The 21,867-nt window shown below is 45.8% G+C and overlaps 1 protein-coding gene across 8 annotated transcripts in view; it reads left to right on the forward strand.

The window, feature by feature from the left end:
* Window positions 1-2,706: 2,706 nt before the first annotated feature.
* BMAL1 (basic helix-loop-helix ARNT like 1) overlaps window positions 2,707-21,867 on the forward strand; it is a 106,072-nt gene continuing 86,911 nt past the window's right edge. For 4 of the 8 annotated variants that reach the window (XM_058688288.1, XM_058688287.1, XM_058688293.1 and 1 more), the window contains exon 1: window positions 10,416-10,542. The gene's annotated coding sequence lies outside the window, so the exon portion shown is untranslated. Of the gene's footprint in view, window positions 2,812-9,534; window positions 9,746-10,414; window positions 10,543-21,867 lie in introns of those variants that run through there. The other 4 variants (XM_058688291.1, XM_058688289.1, XM_058688292.1 and 1 more) reach the window with 3 other exon arrangements.

Below are 21,867 nucleotides of genomic sequence, written 5' to 3' on the forward strand. Positions count from 1 at the left end.
AGGAGAGAAAACCAGAATAACATGAAGTGGTGCCAGAGAACACATGAAGTGTTCTGGAACACTCGGCTCTCCTGATTTCCTTTAAAAATCATTTTTATTATTATAAACGACTTTGCAGAAAGTCTATCCCATAAACTCTTCAACAAAATTATTGACGTATCTCTAGAAGTCTTGCAAATTTGTCCCTATGTCTGTATCTTAGGTAACAAAGTTTTAGTTACTCTGTATGTGATGGGGGTCTTACTTTTCGTGCAGCATTATTTAGCACATTATTTTCTTTGACTTTTTCTGTGTGTTTATGTTCTAACTTTATAGTTGACATTTTAAAGGAGGGCACAATATCTTATCCAGTTGATAAAACAACTTAGTTTCTCGAAGGTGAATCAACGTCCTACCCCTTCTTGCTGGACTCTTTGACAAAAAAATAAAACGACACAATACAAACTGAGAGAGAGCATTCCCCTTATAACTTGCAGGAGAGTTTGTTGTTGTTTCTTTTTATACTCCATGAAATACTTTATTTGAATGTATTGTCAATTAACTATTAGGTGACAAAACAAAGATTTTAGTAGCAGCAACTGTAAAAATGGCTAATACGTGGCAAGAACACTGCAACTAATTAAAGGAAAAATTGGGGGGAAAAAGTGTTTATTCTGTTGTCCCTATATTATCATGTGAGGGGCTTTCCTGAAGTCTGACATGGCCACTCAAAATGGTGCGACAGTGCTACGTTGTGGAATCTTACCTATTCATTTATTCATTCAATCATTCCGCCAACATTTATACATTGACCATACATACGATGGAGACTCTTCTAGGTGTGGGAGATAGAGCAGTAAAAATACCCCTTCCCTATAGACCTCATTGCAGAGAACATACAATAAATAAATACGTAACAAAATGTCACCTAATGGTAAGTGTTATTAAAAAAGAAGATGGGGGGCGCGCCTGGGTGGCTCAGTCGGTTAAGCGTCCGACTTCGGCTCAGGTCATGATCTTGCGGTCTGTGAGTTCAAGCCCGTGTCGGGCTCTGTGCTGACAGCTCAGAGCCTGGAGCCTGTTTCAGATTTTGTGTCTCCCTCTCTCTGACCCTCCCCCCATTCATGCTCTGTCTCTCTCTGTCTCAAAAATAAATAAACGTTAAAAAAAAATAAAAAATAAATAAAGAAGATAGGGGCACCTGGGTGGCTCAGTCGTTAAGCCTCTGGATTCGGCTCAGGTCATGATCTCGCGGTTTGTCAGTTCCAGCCCCGCGTCCCACTCTGTGCTGACAGCTCGGAGCCTGGAGCCTGCTTTAGATTCTGTCTCTCTATCTCTCTCTCTCACTCTGCCTGTCCCCCACTCACACTCTGTGTCTCTCTCCTTCAAAAATAAATAAACATTAAAAAAAGAAGATAAAGAAGGGTGAAGGGGGAGAGAAGGACAGGAATGGGGTAAAATGGAGAGGCTGCTATTTTTCTTAAAATTTTTTAACGTTTACTTATTTTTGAGAGAGACAGAGCACAAGAAGGGAGGGGCAGAGAAAGAGGGAGACACAGAATCCGAAGCAGGCTTCAGGCTCCGAGCTGTCAGCACAGAACCCAATGTGGGGCTCAAACCCACGGAGCACGAGATCATGACCTGAGCCGAAGTCGGATGCTTAACCAACTGAGCCACCCAGGGCCCCAGGGTGTCTGCTATTTTTCATGTATTTTTGTACGGAAGTATCATTGACATACCTTGTTACGTTAGTTTCAGGTGTACAAGGTAGTGATTCCACGAGTTTATACCTTATGCTGTGCTCACCACAAGCATGGCTACCCATGTGTCACCATACAGCGCTATGACAATATCGTTGGCTATGTTCCCTATGCTGTACCTTTCCTCCCTGTGACTTCTTCCTTCCATAACTGGAAGGAGGCTGCTATTTTAGAAAGCGTGGTCTGGGAAGTTTTCTTTGATGTGGGCTGGTGATCGGAGGAGGTGATTCCTATATTTGTCTACGAAAGAAGATGTGTGTATGCCTGGAAAATGTACACCTCACTTTTACATCTCTTCACTGTTGTTTATTCACTTATCCAAACAGTATCTGTTTTTGTGAATGTGCTGCCACTTTGATAGCTACAGGAGAGGTGAGTGAACCATAAAGGATGGTATCTGCCTCCCAGAGTCTATAGAAAGACAAGAAATTACAAGTGCGATAGTGCTTTGAGAGAGGAAATACAGGGTGCTTTTATGGCTGGGAGGTCTGGGAAGGCTTCCCTGAGGAAGTGACCTTTAAGCAGAGAAGCAGGTATGAGCCAGTGTAATGTGGACAAAGGCATTGAGAGTGAGGGAGATTTACAAGCACAGGGGTCACTGTACAACTTTGTTTTGCTGATGACTTTCAACTTTGCCACCTATCCAGTGTTCCAACGGCTAAGAAGAAACAGCAGTTGATTATACTTCCTTGCTTCTCTCTGGCAGATGCACAAATGCACAAAGAAATTATTTAGCAGTAGAAGAATAAAAGACATGACATGGCACAAGAGACAAAAATAATAATATAATCAAAACTCAATGACTCCATTTGTGCTCAAGATTTGGATATCTTTATTTACAGTAAGTTTTATTGCAAATCAATCCTTTAGATAGCTGGAGTGCCCTTTGAAACACAGAATTGGGGTAATAAATTTTCCAAAGACCACTTATCAAGCCATAGTCATTTCCAGTTTTGTTTTTAATTGGACGGCATATAAATTTTCTTGTGTCTCTAACGTAAGATTTATGATACAGAGAGAGAAAGAAGCAGTTGCGGGAGGAGACAACACGAAAACTGTCAAGGAAAAATATGTAAGTTTTATTCCTCGTCTACGCTGATTGATTTCTTGAAACCCGGTATGATAATGATGTAGGGTAGGAAAGCTGTGGGCCCATTTAATAAGCGTATACCATACTCAAAACTGTTTATAATGAAGGACAATTAGGAATAAGAGTTTTGCCTAATGGTGTATGATTCCTCCACGCAATGGTATATGCCATCGCCATTAGGACATCATGTTATAGGAGAAAGCTGAATGGCCTGGAGGAATGTTCATGCTGGATCAGTGTTTTTTTTTTTTTTAAGTTTTTAAATCTTTATTTTTGAAAGAGAGAGAGACAGAGTGTGAGTAGAGGAGGAACAGAGAGAGAGGGAGACACAGAATCCAAAGCAGGTCCAGGCTCCGAGCCGTCAGCACAGAGCCCGATCCAGGGTTCCAACTCACAGACTGCGAGATCATGACCTTAGCCAAAGTCGGATGCTCAACCGACTGAGCTACCCAGGCGCCCCATGACGGATCAGTTTTAAAAAGCAGGATGAGGGGCGCCTGGGTGGCGCAGTCGGTTAAGCGTCCGACTTCAGCCAGGTCACGATCTCGCGGTCCGTGAGTTCGAGCCCCGCGTCAGGCTCTGGGCTGATGGCTCGGAGCCTGGAGCCTGTTTCCGATTCTGTGTCTCCCTCTCTCTCTGCCCCTCCCCCGTTCATGTTCTGTCTCTCTCTGTCCCAAAAATAAAAATAAAAAAAATTTAAAAAAAAAAAAAAAAAAAGCAGGATGATAAAAAACAAAGTCAGTGTGATAAAAGGTCACAATATAATATAATTACAAAGAAAACTTCGCCAGGAAAACACATCAATATTTTAATAGGAGTTATATCCGCTTAATGAGATGATAGATTATGTTTAGTTTCTTCTTCATGTGTCTTTCTTCATGTGTTTTCCAAATTTTTTAAGTCACAAACATGTACTAGTTCTTATAACCTGTAAAAAAAAACCATGGATATTTGGGTCTTTTTATTTTTTATTGCAAAGAGAATGCAAGGATTTGAGCAGCAACCTTCTTATAATGGACACACATTCTTGTACAAGATGGGAGTCTTCCTCAGGTAGGAAGTCTCCCTCAGGTAGGTTTTGAATCAGTAGTTTTTACACAAGTGAAGTAAAGGGCCCAGAATTGCTGAAGAGAATCAAACAGGCTTTGTTGCTTGGGATAGTGCTTGGGGATTATTGGCTTTTATTAAAACAAACAAACAAACAAACAAACAAAAAACAAAACAAAAAACCCAGAAACACCCAAGAGAGAGAGCCAAGGAAATCAGACAACTTTACAAGGAGTAACGCTTCATAGAGGAATTCTTCTGTTACGAATGACAAGTTTAAATAAGGTCCCTAGAAGCATTGCCTACATCTCATACCCAACTTTTGACCTTTTAACTGGAATGTGTATGGTGCATTCTTAATAATATGTTGTGGGCCTGTTTGCTGGTTGTTCTTTTGTTCATGGGGTGTGTGTGTGTGTGTGTGTGTGTGTGTTTATGTAATCCACCTTTGTTTTTATGGTCCCTGGATTTTGTGTTATGTTTAGAAAGATCTTTAAAGTTTGTAAAAATTTTATTCATAGTTTCTTCCCCTGGTTTTTTAAAAATTTTTATTTATTTTGTGAGAGAGAGCATGTGCACACATGCAAGCAGGGGAGGGGCAGAGAGAGAGGGAGAAAGAGAATCCCAAGTCGGCTCCACACTGTCAGCACAGAGGCTGGGGCTCAAACCCACGAACCATGAGATCATCATTTGAGCTGAAATCAAGAGCTGGATGCATACCCGTCTGAGCCACCCAGGTGCCCTACTTCCCATGTTTTTATAGATTTCACTCTTTACATTTAAATCCTAAATAGTGATGGGTTACATTTTAGGGAGAGAGCAAACTTTATGTGTTTCCATATGGCTAGCTAGTTGTTTTAATACCATTTGTGGAAAACTCCACATGTTTTTCCTCAATAATTTAAAAGTCACCTTTATATTATACTCAATTTTTGTGTCTTTTTGGTCTGTTTCTAGATGCTATGCCTTTTCATTAATCTCTTGATCTGTTTCTAAACCAATACTAGACTATTTTAATTACCACACTCTTATAGCATGCTTTGCTAATGTTAGGTCACATCCCCCAATCAGTCCCCTGTTTTCTTTTTCAAAAGCATATTGTAATTTTTTTCAGTTAATGAATTTCTTAAATGACTTAACACTTCGCTTTACTAGCCTGAATGGAGATACACACACATATACACATATATATGCACACATATATAATATATAATAATATGTATGTAACATACATGTGTATATATTATCCAGAGATTGAATTTTAGTGCTCTTCAGTCTAGTAAAACAGGGCAAAAAGTATGCCAGTTTTTTGAAGACAGTGTCTATTTGTTCTTCAGGGTTCTGTTGAGAAGTGATGTGGTCACTGGTGTTTTAGCTCCCTCTAGCAAACACCCCTCAGCCAAATGGAAAAGCCCCTTCAACATTTGAACGCCAAGGTCTCTGGAATATTGGCCATGTCTGCAAGCAAGATGTAGCCTAAAGCCTAATTACACGGTCTAGGGCACACACTCTCCCGCTCTGGGCTGGTATGACCATCCCATTTAAAAAAGAGCCAAGGAAGGTCTTTTCAAAAACAGCTGAGAGAGGTATAAATCCTGGTAAGCCCACTAATGCCCGATGTTTAGAGGTTCCATTTTTGTGTGTCCAGTCAACGTTGGTTAAAAAAATAAAATTGTACCCACACCTATAAACATAGACCACTTTCAGTTGGGTTGGCTGCTGAGAGATGGTCACAACTCTTTTTCTAATTTCCCCTTAAATAACCAACGTCTTCACAAATTGTCTGTACTCTTGGGCACCATGTCACCTTCACGCATTTCTGTCTGTGATTTCCCTAATTTCCTATGGCAGATGTGGCTGTAGACGCAGTGTTAGTGAAACAGTCTCTTTGGTGTTCCAACCAAAACCTTTGCCTCACGTGTAAGTTTCTGTGACCTTCTCACCCTGTCTGCTGAGGCTTTCTTCTGAAGTCTCCCAAACGCAGCTATTCACTGCTCACTTCTTTTGCTGTTCCTACTCTGTATTTCCTCCTGTTCTCATTCTTCTTTCACTTCAGTAGCACCTTTGGGGGATCTTGCTCAGTCCATACCCCCAGCTTTGAGAACGACCTGTCTGAGCCTCTCCTGTTCTCTTTCTCTCCCCGTGGCTGAAAGCGTTCATGAAGGGCCATGTACAAATGGGGCGGAGGGTGATGAGCTACAGAGAAAGAGAATCATAAGGCACATAAGCAGAGGGAAGGCAAGTCCAGGGGACATGTGACCTCAGAGAGAGGAGGAGATGGGGAGTGCTCTGTGCCAATGGTGCCGCAGCTCTGGTCCTTTGTGGGGGGTGGGGGTGGGGGCGCGGCTAGCTGTACTTCTTCCTATGAGATATTCTTGTCTGCTCCCAATAAACCTCCCCCTTTGGGCTTAAGTTAGGTGAAGAGGCTTCTATTTCTTGCATCCCCTAAATGTGAGGTGACACCCTTAGCCCTAAGACATAGTCCTGGGTAATTTCCTTTTCTCTACCTGAAACCGCAAACAACTCATTACCCTTAAGTTGATGACTCCTGAATCTGTGTCTCTAAAGTATGAAGTTTCTTTGTTTTCCAAAGGAATTGTCCAAAGGAAGAGGGGGTTTCCTGAAGTAGTTAAGAGTGTGAGTTCTGGGTTCAGATTGCCTAATTCGCATGAGATCTTAAGACCTCTCTCTGTGCTTCTAATTTCCCACCTGTAAAATGGGAATACTAAAAGTATCTACCTTGTAGGGGGTTGTGAGAATTGAATGAGTTGATGCATATAAAGCTCTTAGAAATAGTGCTTGACATGTTGTAAACCTGCAATAAATATTATTGTAATTACTATTATTTATAGGAACACATTGCTACTTGACTTTCTGCTTTCCAGCTTCCCAGCTTCCTTGCAAAGAGAATACAACTGCCCGGTCCTGTCACTGGCTCCTCCATTCAGTCCAGCAGTCTTGAAATTTGACTTCAGGTCTGTTTGACTTTGGGGCCTGGACTTATTCCATTAGACTAGCAGTTCCCAAATTGGACTACCTGTCAGATACCAAAGATTTTGAATCGGAATCCTTCCAAATTAGGACTTGAGACTCTATATTTAAAAAACAAACAAACAAAAAACCCAAACGAACAGACTAAACACAACTCTTCAGTTAATTCCAATGGACCTGACCACGGATCAGAGTTTGGGGAACTACTGTGGATTATACTGTTTTATCCTCACTGACTTTCTCTGTAAAGTGGGTGCAGTAAATACCTATTGCATAGAATTGCTAACCTAGTATGTATTGTAGCTTTACTGTGTGCCAGGAACTGTGCTAAGGGCCTTCTTTCTACTGTCTCATTTAACTTCCACAGCGATCTTGTGAAGTCGATATTAGATTATCCCCATATTACAGATGAGGAAACTGGGGTAAAAGGAGGTTACACTGCTTGATAAAAGCATTCACCTTGCAAGTGTGGAGAGTGAGCATATCAATCGGCAAGGTTAAAAAGAATAGCATATTAGATCATGTATTTAAAGCATCTGATACACAGTAGGTGCTCAGTAAAGCTCTCTTTCCCCTTCCTTGTATCTCTGTGATTCTGTTCATGCCCAGTGAATTTTAGATGAGGACAACACTTTGACCTTAACAGTGCCCAGAGAATTAAAAACCAGTATTCTAGGAGGGACAAAACAAAAGGGAAGTAGGTACCAGTGAAAGATGGAGGTTGGTTGGGATGGCCAACAGACAGAAACACAATGTGTAATTACCTATGGAAGAACAGGCTCATGTGAGGAGAAACAGTAGCTTGGCCACTGAGCGTAGGAAAAGTCAAGGTGACAAACTTTTAAAGAGGAGAACCAAGGTATGAGGGTAGAAGCACTTTATCTTAGAGAGGCAGAGTCCTAAAAGGACGACCTGTCCTGGGACCGCTCCTACCCCTGGCCATCCAATTCTTATTTAGAAATTTCTGTGACAGGAAATTCAACTTATCAAGGAAGAAGAGGTTCTAGTTGTTAGAAAACTCTTCATATTCGTTCATTTGAGAGGTTCTACCCACAGGTCCTCCTTCCACCCCTTAGGGCTCTGAAGAATGAGTCTAATACTCTTCTCTTTGACAGCCCTTCAAATACATGAAGATAGTTACCTTGTACCCCTGGGGGCAAAACCTTCTGCTTCCTTTCATCTTTCCTCATGTGACATAATTCCCAGCCTCTTTATATCCTGGTCCCTCTCCTTGTGCATGTAGATAATTTTCTTGCCAAGCCCTAATTGGAGACATTGTGTAATGAGCAACACTGGGCAGCACTGTAACACCCAACTTGCTTTACACGTCAGACTTTTATCAATGCTGCCTAAGACAGCATTCATTTATTTTGGCAGCCATATTTCACTAAGGACTCAGATTTGAGTTGTCTGTCACCTAAGCCCATTTAGGCTTGCTTGTACATGCATCCGTCAAGATACCTTTGCCTTTCAGCAGTTAGTTTCCCAGGGTGAGACCCCCACATTTATCCCTGTAAGAGCTAGCCCACTGCTCCAACACTGCATTCAGCTTATGTATGTAATGGCATCTCTTCCCCTCCTGGTTTGGCATCATTCAGAAATGTGATGCAAATCCTCTGGGTTTTCGTTCAAAGCACTGATGGAAGTTTTGAAGTCTGGGCCCTGGAGAGAGCCTTCTGCCATTCTGATGGCAACTGGTATGGTGTGAAGGTTCTGAAGTCAAATAAACCTGGTTTGAATTGGGAACCTGCCATCTACTGCATGACATTGGACTAGCCGGTTAAACTTGGAGTTTCAGTCTCCTCATCTGTAAAATGGGGTTGTGAGGACTAAGGGAGAAGATGCAGGGAATGCATTTATCACATGATTGATGCTGCACAAATATTGATCCACTCTATTCTTTTTTCAGGTTGACCCAAATTCATTTATCAGCATCTTTAGGTTATGGTTGCTTAAGCCAGTTATTCACCCAATTAATTACACTAGAATCCAGGCCTATATTTCTTTATCTTGTCCACAATATCTTGGGAAGTGCATCACTAAAACGCCACTTACATAAAGTGGTTTCCTTATGAAATCAGGGCAGGGACAAAGTAAACAGCAGTAAGATTCCACCTGCATATAAATTTAGAAAAAAATAGTAAGCTACCAATGAAGTTAGTTGACCTTGAGAACAGTTGATATTCAGGCCATAAGTGCATATTGGACAACCACTCTGTGCCTGGCAATGAGCTGGAGACAGCAAGGATTTTACGATGATTAAAATGCAATGTTTGTGTTCAAGGAAAGAGGCTACAATTCTAGAGTCGTAGGGGCTAGTCTGGGTCATAGAACTGGCTGAAGTGATTTAATCCCATTTGTTCGTGTATCCAGTTAACAACATTTGTCAATCACTTGCTAGATGTCAGGCCCCTGCCCCCATCCCTCTACCTCACTCCCATTAGGTGCTCAAAGGAGGCGGGTGAGTATAAGAAAAACAAAACAAAACACCACCCTTGCATTCGGGGAGTTTAACAAGCAGAAGGGTTGAGAGATCTTTGTGCTTAAAGGCCCTCTGCTGAGTGCTTGAGATGCAAAAGTAAGACAGATTCGCTGTCATCTCAGTACCTAAGTTGTGTTTTATTATGAAATATTGATTTGTTTCCTTCTGTCCCACTCCCTCGACAGCTTTTCGCGGTGGAGACGTCGGCCGCCGGGACGGTGTCTGCCACACAGTAGGTGGTCAAAACCCGGCAGCGGGAAGGAAATGCAATGGAACGGCCGCGGGCTTGAGTTTTCTCTTTTGAACAACGAGAATGACAGCTCCAACGGGACACTTGGAGGTCAGGACGAACGAAAGGAACCTAAGAAGCTTGGATGGGAAAGCCTCCTAGAAATAGTAAGTATTCGTTCTCCCGTTTGGACTTTGGCAAGCCAGGGTGTTTTAGGAAGGGTCTGGCACTCTGCGTTCCTAAAATTGGTTTCCTAGATGGAGTCGCAGGGAGGCGAGTGAGGAAACGCTGCATTTCGTCCGGGTGTCCGAGGGAAGAAGAGAAGGAGGAGGGGTGAAACCGCTGAGCCAGAAGCAAGCCAGGGTCCTACAGAAGAGGGATAGCCCAGGCGACCGCAAGCAGTGCGGCGTCTGCACCCGCAGTGGCCACCGCGAGCAGGAGACCTAAAGGGAAGGGAAAGGGCAGGGGCGAGGAAATCCAGGGAAAGCGCGCGGATTGGTCTGCTCCTCGGGGCGTGTGCTTCTGTGCGCCAAGCGATTGGTGGCGGGAAAGTAGCAGGTAAACCAGCCCCCACCGCCCCGCCATTGGTCAGAGGCCTCTCTAGCCGCCACACAACTGGCCAGCGGGCCGCCGAGCGGCGCGCGGATTGGTCGGGCGCGAACGCCGAGACCGGCTCCCTTCCGGCGCTCGGATTGGCTGGCGGAAAGAGGCAGGTATCCGGGCCCCGCGGCTCCTCCATTGGTGGGCGGGGAAGGGGGGTTGGGCACAGCGATTGGTGGGCGGGGGGCCGGGCCTGGGCCGGCGGGGAGCGGATTGGTCGGAAAGTAGGTTAGTGGTGCGACATTTAGGGAAGGCAGAAAGTAGGTCAGGGACGGAGGTGCCTGTTTACCCGCGCCGGACTCACCGCCGCCGCCGCCGCGGGATCCGAGTGGGGGCGCGGACGCGGGCGCTCCCGCGAGCCACGGTGAGTGTCGTGCCGGCCGCGGCCGGCGGCGCGGCCCCGAGCACCCCGTCGGGGGCCGTTAGCACCCTGGCAGGCGCGGCGCCCCCGCCGCCGCCCCGGGCGCAGCCCGGCCGCCGGGGAACCCTGCCCGACGTGCCCGCTGCCGGCCTTAAAGGGCCCGTGCCCGCTCCCTGCCCCCACCCCAGCCGCGGGGAGGCTGCGCCCCTTAAAGGCGCCGCGCCCGGCCGCCCCCATCCTCTCTCGCGGGGGCTGGCACTGCAGGGTTGGGCGGGCAGAGGTGCCGCAGGCGCCCTTAAAGGGACCGGGAAAGTGTCCGCGGGAGTACCTACCTCCTCTCAGGGGCATCGCTACCTGAGGGGTGGGGAGAGGAGGGAGGAAGCAGCCAGCTGCCTCTTAAAGGGACAGCTCCGCCCTTTGGGAGCAATGATCCGGCTCTGGGCGAGTCCTAGAATGTATCCCTGGGAGCTGGGGGGGAGGGGTGGGAGCCCTCGAGAGGACCATTCTTGACGGCTGCGCCCCAAGGGCGTTGGGCAAGCAGTGCCTCTTCTGCCCTTCCTCCCCATCTCCTCCACTTCCCTTTCGGGAGCCAGCGGGGCTGGGAGGGGGTGGGGAGGGCGTCTCCGTCGGGCTTGGGGAGTCCGAGTCTGCTCGCCCCTTCGGCCCAGTCGCGGGGCCTGGCGCTGCACCCGGGAATCCGGGCCCCAAGATGGGGCAGACCCCAGCTTGCGAACTTTCGTCCGGCCTGCGCCGTCTGGGTCCTCGGCGGCCGTGGGAGGATCCCCCGTGGTCTCTGAGCAGGTGCCCGACGGCACGGGGACGTCCCCCGGCGTCCAGGTGTGGGCCCGCCACCCGCCCTGGAAGCCCGGGAGCCCCGCGGAGAGCGCTGCGAGGCTGGCTCTTGCACCGAGTTTGACAGATGTCAGGGAAGAAAGGTTCCCATTCGCGATTGCCGAGCGTTGACAGCCACGAGAGCTCTCGTTGGCTCTGAGGTAGAAGTGGAAGAGTAGAAATTAATGCCGACCTTGTCGGGCTTCAGTCGGTGACCCCGAGGGGTCACAAAAGCCTGCTCCGGACGGCAGGCGGGTGTCGGAGGGCAGGCGCAGGGGAAGGAAGGGTTGTCCTGAACATCGGCGTCGGTTGTCCCTGGCAGTGCTGGCCGATGAGGGGGCAGGCTGACACCCCTCACCCCACATTCCCTAGCCCCCTTTCCCTCCTCCGCTTCGGCCCCTTGGCCCCTTCCCGGTCCAAAGCGTTGTTTGGGCACTTTGGCGCTTGCTAGTCTCTTCTCCCTGCTTACGAAGCTACTCCTCAGCATGCAATTATTAGCCAAGTTTTCTCACCCAGCTTCCAGAAATAAGATTCGGTATTTGTGCAGAAGCATTTCCTGGCTGTACCTGTATTTCCAGGATCTCCGTTAAAAAAAAAAAAAAAAAATCCACAGAAGCTGCCCATTAGATGCATCTCATTTCACACAAGGCTTGCTTGTCCTTCTGACATCTGCTGCTGTTCTCCCCTTCATCTATTTTTATATGACAACTATTATTTTAATTCTTCTGGTCCCATTGATATCAGGATCTGTCAATTTGGGTTGGTGGAGTTTTTAATTAATGTACTGGTTGAATCATGAGCTTAAAATAATCATTGCTGCTCTTGAGCAGTTTTGAATAATCTCATGCTCTTCGAGCTTGCAAGTAAAAAAAAAAATCACTGCTGTCAAATTAAATTTCCATATCAATGAAACTCCAAAATATTTTTTAAAACACAAAATTGAATCTTTCGGTCCATGATCTGTTACTGAGTTCACTTGAAAACAGTTCGTTGAATGCTGTTTAGAAAAGGCTTTGAAATTGCCTGTGTCATCTGAACCCGGATCTGTGGAGGTATTTTGGTTTCGATGGTCGTTGTAGCCAGTGAATAATAATAATAATAATAATAACAATTATTATTATTATTTAAAACTGTAGTTAAATTTGTGCCTTATTTTAACCCCTACAGTTTAAAAAGAGGGCAAGAGAAAGGAACAGGTGGGGTAAAAAGCACTAGCTGAGAGTTAGAACATGCTGGTCCTTGCCCAGACTTGGGTTTTCATGGCTGTGCCGCTTCAGGCAAGTCATTGAACCTCTCTGGGTTCTGTTTGTCTCAGATGGAAAGTCAGGCTGTTGAAGTACGTGATCTCAAAGGTTCCTTCTGCGCTACAGTTCTCTGCATCTAAAGTTTTAATACATTTGAGTTCAGGTTGGTATTTACCTGCTCAAGCCTCCAGAACATCTGAGCTGAAGTCCTATTTTCATAGGAAACTTCAACAGAACAACAGATGGGGTTTGAACGAATCCATTTAGAATGATTTATAAAATGATGATTACTCAGGAGTTTGCCTCTCGCAGAAGAGGTTCTGCATGCCACAGAGAAGAAAAGGAAGTGGTCGTGTTTTCAGATTTAGCCCTCAATACCGACAATCTCTGTGCAATTTATATACTAAACAATGAACAAGCACTGTAGAAAGACTTGGCTGTGTTAACAAAACTGCCTGAGAATCTGTGAAAACTAAATATTTAATATGTCTCTTTGGTGAAAGAGTTGCCTTCCTTCCATGAGATTTCTTCTGTTTGTGATTGCAACATCAGCTCTGAGGGTGGTGGGAGAAAGTGAGTATTAAGGAAACAGTTTCTGCCCCTTACGATGTTATAGTTATGGAGTGATTTTAGTCAGCATCATGGTAGATACTTGCAGGGAGGTAAAAAAAAAATCCTTTCTAGACCTTGAGGGTGGTGAGGAGTCCAGAAACACCCACATGCTGCCCTTCTCGGGTCTATTCTCTCCTCGTTGCTACTTTGTCCCAACACCCAGACTTAACCCCAAACACCCTCCCTGGCTTTTCCCTTCTTTCTCTCTGGAAACAAGACCTGCTCTGACCTGAGCCCCCTCAGCATCTCTTCCTTCCTGTTCAAAGCATCCTGTCTCTTTCCTCCGTGGCTTCTCTGCTCTTTCCAGATCAGAAAAAGTAAGTGGATCTCCCCTCTTTCTTTTTCTCAGACCTTCATTTTGGGTGGGAGCCTTGACTCTGGCGGCAGGACCTGGGACTGGGGTTTGGATCAGACGAGTGCTTGACCCCTCTGACCACAGGCCCCTCCTCTGCGGTGTAGTGACAGTGCCAGCTTCATGGAGTCCGTGTGAGGATCAAGGGAGATGATGCGTGTAAAATGCCTGGCACACAGGAAGCCCTCCCTCAGTGCCTGCTGCCACTCCCTCCCACCGCTGCCAGGGTCCTGCCCGCTGAATAGCTTTTCATGCTGTTTGTCCTCAGCCTCCTCATCAACCCCAGAAAAGCCTTCCTCTCAGTTTAGGAGAGGAAGGATAGAAGGAGAAGAAACAGCCCTTCTGCGGGCCTGCTGTGCAGCAGGCGGCTTTCACTGGTCTGTACATGGTACCCCTGAACCTGTGTGTCTTTCTCTCCCCTCCCTGCCCAGCAACCTCTCACAGGGGCTGTGCACATTCACCTCATTCTCTCTCGTCTGCTCTGCCCTTAGCTCCCACTCTCTGGCTCCTTTCAGCCTTCTCTATAGTTCTTCTCAAAGATCTCCAAAGTCTTTAAGTCTTGAATTCCAGGGACCCGTTCTTAGTGCAGAATGGTCGTTCTGGGCCCCTTTGCAGCTGTAACCCTGTCTTTTCCTCCCTTCTTGAAATCCCCTCCTTCTTCTGCCTTGCCATGATGCTTTCTTGGTTCTCTTGCTGCATACCCTAAAGGTACGTTTTTGTCTTGGCCCTGCGCTTCACACTGTTCCACTCACCCAGGGTCCCACTTTCAGTCCTGATCTGTCTCTTCTGCTTCGGCGGCTAGCAAGTTCACTGTACACATTAACAGTAGCCTGGAGCCGGCATCTGTGACCTTGGAGTTAGAGGTTGCAAACTGCTTGCAAGCACTGTCTCCTTTCATCCTCCTGACACACTGTTGCCTATACCCCTTCACAGCCAAGCTGTCCTGAGGGGCAGTTTGTTTGAGCGGTTAAAGGTGCAGACTTTGGAGTGTCATATCCTAACTGTTCCTTACCAGCTTTATGATCTGGTCAAGTTGCTGTGCTCACTGTGTCTTGATGTCCTCAGTGATAAGACCAGGATCTCCAGAGTCCTTACCTCAAGGAGTTGTGGTGTACATTGAATGAGTTAAAACTATGAAAAATATGTGAAGCTATTCATGGCGCATAGTAAGCATTCAGTGAATGTTAGCTCTTGGTGCTTCTGGTCCCTCTCGCCTTTCCATATCCAGCCTGCCTGTCTGTGTGCACAGGACTGTCTGGTCAAACTGAAGGGCTGTCCTTTCCCTGGACCGGCCCTTGGCTCTTCCCGTGCTCCAACTGATGTCCAAATCTTACTCTTCTCTAAGACCCGGCTCAATTGCTTGGTCCTGTAGGAGCTATGGAGCTATTCATTTTGTTTTTCTTCCTCCCCACACCTGGTAGCAGTACCCTCCAGCTCTTGATCTAGCTCAGATTCTTAGGTACTGCCGCATCTGTGTTGTGTTGGGCCGTCTCTGGGAATATGTGTCTTGCTTGCTCAGGCTAAGCAGTTTAGGGGAGTTCATCTTGGTTTCCCAAAATCACAGGCACAGGGAGCCTTCAGGATGTGTTTGCCCGATCTCAATTAATGATCTTGAGGAGGAGGAAAGGGGATGGGATGCACCAGGGGCACCAGTGGTCATGGCCATGAGTAGGCGGGTTTACAGGGAAGGGGGGTTTGAGGTGGGGACTTTTGTGGTAGGGAAGATAAGATTGGATACGCTTTAGTCATCTTTGCTTTAGGGGAACGTTGAGTGCTGGCATATGATGAGAAATGATTTTTACATTAGCACATGCTGTCCTTTTAAATAGTATAAACTCATGTTCATCCAGTCTGGTTAAAGAAGGGGGAATGGAGGTCTTGATTTCATATTCTGGTTAATACTCTACCCATTGGATTTTGTACGTATACTGAGTAAAACATTTACATGTATTTATGCCTTCAACTACCATTTGAAATGTGTGGCCTGGGCAAATTAGTTAGCTTCTTTGGGTCTGACTTAACCTCATTTGCAAAACAGAAATAGTAATAATGATGGTAATAGCGGCTAGCATTTATTGAACACTATGTGCCAGCAAAGATGTTAGTCACCTTATGTTTATGAACTTGTTTAATCTTCCTTACAACCCCATGAGGTAGGTCCAGTGATTATCCTTATTTTACAAGTGCAGTGGTTTTGGAAACTGCCCAGGGTCACTTGGCTGGTATGGGGCGGGACAGGACTCATGCCCAGAGGACTCCGGAGTCGGCCCTCTAGCCCCTGGAGTCGGGGCCTGCGGGGGGGAGCCCCCACATTGAATCCTGTGTACGCAGTGCCCCGCACCGTGCCAGCAGGCCAGGAGGCCCGTAGTGGTTGGCAACCCGTGTTACAGCCGACAGATGTGGTTGTGCACCTGCTCTCCAGCAGGACTGAAGTCCTCTGCGGGGGACGCCACGCACGGTTGGGTCTCACCCTGGCAGCAGTTACAAGGGCTTGTGAGCATTCTCTTCACATCCTGTTGTGCATTTCTGTCTCTTGCTTCCTCGTGCCTTTCTGCGGCACTGCTCTGACATGGGCCCCGTGTGGCTCAGCCAGCCCCTCCGGGATGGTTCCAGGTGTGAGATGGACCTCTGAACAGAGCCCAGTACCCCTGCCTCCCCCGGTAGCCATCTGCAGAGGAAATGCAAAGGAGCCCCTTTCAAGAGTCTCTCACCTTCTTCCTCCTCTCCCCAGCTTCTTAACCCAAAGACAGGCACCCACAGCCTTGGTGTATATATATATTTTTAATGTCAGTTGTTTCCCGAATACATTTAGATAGTAAGGGAAACATTGTCTTATGTCAAGAACCTGTTACATAAAAATGTGTTATATAATGTTCAAATATATATACTGCACAGTGGAATTAGATACCACTTTTTTCCCCAAAGAATAAAAAGATAATAAACACAGGCTTTACTGAATGTCATTAATCTTGGAGCTGGAAGGCCTGGAAAGACATGCTCTGCCCTCAGAGCTATTGTTTTGAACCTCCGTTATCCTCCTCGAGTGCTCCAAGTGTAGGATGTATGGGAAGTTGACCTGAATCTGCCATGGAATGCTACCGTGAAATACTCTGGCAATTGTCTTTTCCGGGGGACAGAATTCCTTGACATCTTGCTCACTTGTGTTTTTCTTACATCTAAGCAGAGGGAAGAAGCTCTTTTTGCCCCTGACGCTCGGACCACCGAGGCCATCTTCTAACCGGTTTCCTGTTCTAGCCTCTACTTCCTTCAGTTCTTCCCACACAGAGTGGTCATCTTTGCCTTCCAAAACAGCCCTGTTTGCAGTGGCACGTGGTTGACACCCGCGTGTCCAGGGCTCCAGGCTCCCCAAGGTCCGGCCCTGGTCCCCCTCGCCAGCCCAGCTCCTCCACCCCAAGCCCCATTCCTGGAATGGGCCGGGTGCCCGAGGTTCAGTTCTGCTTGTCTCTGCCCTACCTGGGCTACTCCATGCCATATTCTTCCCTGCTGTCTGTCTTGCTCATGTCTCCCCCTTGACCTCGGTGGCCTGACCTCTTAGCCTGCCTTGAATCTCACTTCTTTGTGAAGCCTCCTCTGGTGACATTTGCCCCCTTTACACACACACACACACACACACACACACACACACGCACGCTCTCTCTTTTTTACTTTTGATTGCCAGCCATTCATTCAGAAGCAGTGGTACTTCATAATTAGCAAATTATCACATTGTATCTAATCAGGATGGCCAGTTCTCTCATTTTTTAATTGTTCCATGAATAAATATCTTGTCCTCACTTCCCATTCTCCAACTGTACTCATTTACTCCTTCAGTGTCGTGTGTTGGAGGCCTACCGTGTGCACAGCAGTGTTACAGGCACCGGGGATACAGCAGTGAACAAAACAGAGTCCCAGCAAGAGACAGATAAACAATTGAAGACGTTAGCTCCTGGTCGTGATAGATGCGAGGAAAGCAATCACATAGAGTAAAACAATAGCGATGATGGGAAGGAGGTTGCTTTAGCCAGGTCCTCTGGGGTGGCCTTTCTGAAGAGGTGACATTTGAGCTTGGTTGCAGGAAGCTCTGGGGAAAGGTGTCCCAGGATGCGGAAACAAGGCCCTGAGGTTGGAAGTATCTTGTTTTTGAGGAAAGTAAAGGCCATTGTAACCAGATTATGAGTTACACTTGTGTACAGATGTTTTATCCTCCTTCTAACCTTCACCCAGTGCCAGAAAGTCCCTGTAAATACTTGCATACAGAATTGGAGCATTTGTAAATTGTATAAATAGCAGTTGACTCTACTCTGCACAGTAGGCTTTTAATAAAACTTTATATGGCACACAAGCAAGTTCACAGCTTGAAGGGTTTTCTCATCAATGTACACCTAGCATGTATCACCAACTATGGAAGTTTTAATTGTGTTTAGTGCAGAACTTCAGACCTCAGAATTCTGTTTTACATGCACAGCTATCTTAAAACCAGCTCTGTTCCACAAGTTCATTTGTAAGGCAGTTGAAACATGGGATAAGTTTTTCTGTAGAGAAAAAGATGAACTAAATGGTGGTTTCGTTCCCCGGCGAGCCCACAAAAGTCATTTCATGCTGACTGTAGCTGAAACCATACTGTTTAGTGCTGAAGTATCATCAGCATTAATGGAGCCTTCTGTAGCCAGACCCCCGCATCTAGATGGCGTTATAGGTCAGTTACTATGAGCCTTAATGGGACTCATTTACCTCGGTCACACCTCCTATTTTTCCTGTCTGCCAAAAAGTTTTATAAAAGGAATTCTTGCCATTGTGCCTTTAAGATTTAGCTCCTTGTGTTATAAAGGAGACAGTAGCGGGCAGAGTAGGGAATGCCCTGCACTGGGGGGGCTGGGAGAGCCCGGGGCCCAGTCTTAGCCCAGTCCCTGACTTGCTGAGTAACTTTGAGCGAACCGCCCTCGCTGAACTTTGATGTCTCAGGTCCTTCTTGGATATAAAACCCTGTTTTCTCACCACAGTGGGAAAACATACATGTATTTCATCGTTCAAACCTACCTCAAATGACTACCTCTAGTTTCTTCTTGAAGTAGATGTACTCAAATGACATGAGGAGCTCAAGGAGTTCTGTGTATGGTGCTCCGCAGTTAGACGTTCCGTCTGAACCTTGATTTTGATCTGCTGTCTTTCTTAATGAGTGGAAAGAAATTTTGTCCTAGAACTTTTGGTCCAGATAAGATTTCTGTGTTCTTGGCCAACTTATCTTCCATATAATTATGTAAACTGGTTTTTCTTTTTAACTCTTAGGGATAAAAATGGTGACTATGGTTTGTTTCTTATGAATTATACTTATAAGTGCCCTTAGGGAATGGAACGAATTTGCAGGAGAGAGCAGAGCTGAAAGAGTGTGGGATCAAAAACAATTTTAAATGTTAAATGCAAAGCTATTTTCAGTATCCTGCTGGAGGAAAAAAAAAATTTTTTTTTTAAGGCTTTAGACGATGGAAGAGGTTTCTGCTCCAAAGGAGAAAAGAGCCTCAGGGTTTTGCAGTAGAGAAAGCTACCTGATCCTTTAACTGACGACCACCCCTCCCTTCCTCCTTTCCCCCTCTCTGAGTTTCTTTTTGGCCTCATGAACCACATTTGCCATTTGAGAAGTTTGCTGTGTAAACGACTAGCTTTGCTAGTTGCAGAGCTCAATTGGGACGTAGGGTGTTAGGGAGTTAGCATTCAGATGGCTTAGGGTGCAGAGTGCTTTGTCGCAGAGTTCCCCACTGGATTCAAGTGAGGGAAGCCTCATCAGGACAGAAACAGCACTTCTAGCAAGGCCTCTGTTTGATCAGCTGTGAATGATGCTTGATTGTTTTTTCTCTTTTCCTTACTTGATGGCACAGCAAGGAGTTGGGGCAAGAAGTTGTTGCTGGATTTCACTTTGGAGTTGGAAGGTGGCATTATACCTTGTGTTCCTCCTCAGATGCTAGAATATGAGTAGGAATTTTTGTCTGTTTTGTTCTCTGCTGTAACCCCAGCAGCTAAGACAGTGTCTGCACAGAGTAGTCACTCAATAAATACTTACTGAATGAATGAATTCAGCCTGAGAAAACCTCAACTTTCTTTTCCTCTCTAACTGTGTAGGCTCATGAGCTTGGTCTCGCAAGGTACTTTGGAATGTAGATTACCATTTCCTTTTGACATCTGTGTTTTTCTTGTTCTTCAGGTTGGCCAGATATCAGTATCTTTTATTGATGATCCGGACTTAACTGGCCATGGTTGTCCCTGCCTGGCTGATGTTCATCTTTGTGTTATCTTTAATTGGTCTCAAAGTACAACAAATCAATAGCCGAACCATATTAACTAAAAGAAAATGTACTGTGTATTTCTTTGGGCATAGTACTACACGTTTATTTATTCAGTCAACATATGTCTGAAGGGCCATTATACCCGGCACCCAGGCTACACCTAGAAGAAGAGCAGAAAGAGTTGTTGTAGGGATACCTGGCTGGCTCAGTTGGTAGAGCAGGCAACTCTTGATCTCGGGGTTGTAGGTTGGAGCCCCATGTTGGGTATAGAGATTACTTAAAAAATAAAATCTTAAAAAAAAAAAAAAAACAAAAGAAAAGAGAAGAAAGTTGTTGTACCCAAGGAGCCTTCAGTTTAATCTGTTGGTAAAAAATAATCCAAGGCCATGTATAATGCCAATAAAGTAGTCTAGACTACCAATAAGTACTACAGGAATTCAGAGACCAGAGATATTTTTGTGAGTTGTTATGGTAGGGAGGAGGCCTCTTAGAAATGAGCAGGTTTAATCCAGACCTTTAAGGATGGGTAGGATTTAGATTCACAGACCAGGGAGTGGATGGAGTGGGGGGACATAGCACCATTAAAAGCGCAGAGGTAGGAATGACCAACCTGCATAGAGACTTGCCTAGAATGGAGAGTTCTCAAATAGTGGTGGGAATTTAAGTTTGGAAAATTAGTCAGTGCCTAAACATGATGCATGCCATTTCAGATGATACCAATTGGTAATATATACAGAGTTCTTATGATGTCCTTAGCGCCTCACGTGTATTATCAGATTTAATGCCCACAAAACCCCACGTAGTGGAACTATCGTTAGCATCACTGTAGAGAGGACGAACTTGAAGCACAGAGTGATCCAGAGACCTCCCTAAGGTAGAGGGTCCAAGCTTAAAAACCAAGTCATAGAAGCTCTTGACCATTGGACTCTGCTGTCTCCCAGTGTCCTCCACCTGCAGGATTTGGATTTAGTTGGGGTGTTAGAGTCATGAGCTGAAAGTGAACAAGGCTCTATTTAGCCCACTCCTTCATATTGTAGATGAAGAAACTGCAGGTTAAGTGACAAGTTAAAGTTTACCTGGTGAGGTAGAGACTGCTAAGCAGTGGAAGGAGAATCACTGAAGTTGTTTCCACTGTGATTATGATTACCATTTCAGTGATGTGAAATAATTATCCTTAGAGCATTAGTCCAGTGTGAGCGTTTCTGTTGGACTGAAGAAAACAAAGAAGGACTAGCTGCAGCAGAGACCTGATAGGAGGCTGCTAGCTGAATCCAGACAGGAGTTGGAGGGAGCCAGAGCTGGGAATTGTCAATTATGTTAATCGGCATGGCTGTTTTCTGTCACCCTTTAGATCTTTAGAGTGCAGGCAACATCTGCCTGTGAGTGCCTTTCAAGTATGTGAATCTGCACTGTACTGTGACCGAAATGCCTTGCTTAATGAATTCTCCAGAAGCAAAGCACCATTATGGAAGTTGAATGTTTAAAAAACAAATACCCACATTTTCTGGAAAGAGCACCAGATTAGGAACAAGATAACTTGCATTCTAGGCTGCTTCTGCTACTTAAGCACCAGATAGCCTAAGTCAAATTACCTAAATGTCTCAAACTGTGGCTGATTCCTTATCAGTGGCACAGGTGTAACAATTCTCATCCAGCCCCTTACAGTGTGGTTCTGATGCTGGAGTAAGATAAGGAAAGAATAAGGGGTTTGAAAGCTGCAACGTTGCTCCCTGGTTGAAGGGGGGCAGCCATCGTAGTTTTAATAGTGAAGGTGTACTGGCCTTGCGGGGATAGTCTGGAGGAGCTGAAGGAAGTTTCCGCCCCCAGAGCTTGTTTGGGGATGAGGCGCTGTCCACCAGATGGGTGCTGACGGGCCTCACTTTGCTGGGTATGACCATATTTTAAAGGTGACAATGTATTTCACCCTAGAAATGGGGAGCCACAGCCTGGGCATGACTGGAAGGTTAGGCACAGATATTCACGTTAATCTCTTCTCTGGACACACCTCTCA

Source organism: Neofelis nebulosa, chromosome 10 (assembly GCF_028018385.1).
Source record: "Neofelis nebulosa isolate mNeoNeb1 chromosome 10, mNeoNeb1.pri, whole genome shotgun sequence".
In the NCBI taxonomy this organism is placed as follows: Eukaryota; Metazoa; Chordata; class Mammalia; order Carnivora; family Felidae; genus Neofelis; species Neofelis nebulosa.